Source organism: Panthera onca, chromosome D2 (genome assembly GCF_046562875.1).
Source record: "Panthera onca isolate mPanOnc1 chromosome D2, mPanOnc1 haplotype 2, whole genome shotgun sequence".
NCBI classification, from domain to species: domain Eukaryota; kingdom Metazoa; phylum Chordata; class Mammalia; order Carnivora; family Felidae; genus Panthera; species Panthera onca.
The window spans coordinates 62402564-62404517 of NC_138349.1; the positions used below are offsets into that span (position 1 = coordinate 62402564).

At 38.4% G+C, this 1954-nt stretch overlaps 1 pseudogene; it reads left to right on the forward strand.

Annotated features, from left to right (window-relative positions):
* Positions 1 to 937: 937 nt before the first annotated feature.
* On the forward strand, positions 938 to 1288 carry LOC132684670 (small ribosomal subunit protein uS10 pseudogene; annotated as a pseudogene).
* Positions 1289 to 1954: the final 666 nt, after the last annotated feature.

The window sequence follows — 1954 nt, forward strand, 5'->3', positions numbered from 1 at the left end:
TGCACTGATGACACACAGCCTGCTTGGGATTCTCTCTCTTTCTCTCTCTCTCTGCCCCTCTCCCATTCATAGTCTCTCTCTTTCTCTCAAACTAAATAAAACGTTTTTCAAAAGAGAAAGAGAGAAAGAAGTGAGGGACAAACTGAAGAACTTTGATGTATGCAATGATGCCTACTTCACAAAGACAAACTGAAGGTAACTTAAGAGAAGCAATATTTAAATAGATAATAATTGAAATTTTTCCAAACTTGCAAAAGGGTATCAGTCATCGGAGCATAACTTCGATCCAAATTATCAACCAGGAGATATAAAAAATAAAGCCATGCCTAGACATATTATAATTTACAAGCCATCAAGGATAAAGAAAAACATATTAAAAGATTCAGAAGAGCAGACACATTTTCCATAAAGGAATGATAATTAGACTGACAGTAGATTTCTCATCAGCAATAAGCATTGCCCTAGAAATGTATACCCAGCCAATATATCACATAAGAATAGGAGCAAAATAAAGAGTTTTAGAAGAACACTAAGATTGGGGTGCCTGGGTGGTTCAGTCAGTTAAACATCCAACTTTGGGTCAGGTCATGATCTCACCATTAGTGAGTTCGAGCCCTGCATGAAGGGAGCTCGAGCCCCCCTTCACTGGAGCCCAGCTTGGGGCTTCACGCTGTCAATGTGGGATTCTCTCTCTCTCTCTCTCTCTCTCTCTCTCTCTCTCTCTGCCCTTCGCTCACTGGCACCCTCTCTCTCTCAACAACAACAAAAAATCTCTCTTGTTTAAAAAAAAAAAAAAAAAAAAACACCACTTAGCTCTTTGAGGAAGATTGGTCCAGATGAAATGGAGCTAGTTCTGCCCAGAGGCTCCTCCTGCAGCTCCTGACTCCTTGGTGTTTACTCTTGCAGAGAAACAGGTGGGTCAGAAAGCCCCAAAGCCATGGCTTTTAAAAGATAGAGAAGGACACTCAAGGAACCGGAGGTGGTGAGTTAGAATTATTCTAACCAGCCAAACTGTAAAATCTTTGGAGGTGGTGCCTGCGGATTTGATCAGAGGCACAAAGAGAAAGAATCTCAAAGTAAAAGGAACAGTCCAGATGCCCACCAAGACTCCAAGAATCACTACAAGAAAAATTCGTCGTGGTGAAGGTTCTAAGACATGGGTCATTTTCAGGTGAGGATTCACAAGCAGCTCATTGATTTACAAAGTCCTTCCAAGATTGGTAAGCAGATTACTTCCACCAGTATTGATTCAGGGGTTGAGGATGAAGTCATTACTGCTGATGTTTAAATCAACCTTTTTTACAAAACTGATTATCCGCTGTTCATTTTTTGTTAATGTTTATTTATTTTTGAGAGAAAGAGCACAAGAGGGGAGGGGCAGAGAGGAAAGACACAAAATCCAAAGCAGGCTCCAGGCTGACAGCACAGAACCTGACACGTGGCTCGAACTCATGGACCACAAGATCATGACCTGAGCCAAAGTTGGATGCTTAACTGACTGAGCCACCCAGGTGCCCCTGATTATCAGTTGTTAAAAGAGGAAAGAAGAACACTAACGGTTTAATATCCACAGAATCTCATGAAGACAATAATCAGAGAATACATTTCAGTAAGAATAAAAGTGAAGAAGAAGGAAGTATAGAATTAAGAAAAAGCAAAAGTGGAAAAAAATGACAAAATGTGTTAGTAGTTTTAATTAATGTGTATGACAAATAATAATATCTCATTTATATGTTAAAAAAGAACAAAAACAACAAAAGAACAAATAAAGCACAACCATAACAAGATGGGAATGAGGTTGAATAATGTGTGGTCAAAATGTGGTAAATATTTGGGAGGGAAACAGAACTAGTGAATAACTGTATCTATTTAGAGAAAGAGATAATTAAATCTATGTTTTTAAATTAAGTATTGGTACTAAATTAGAAACAAAATCTGTAGTTTATAAAACATC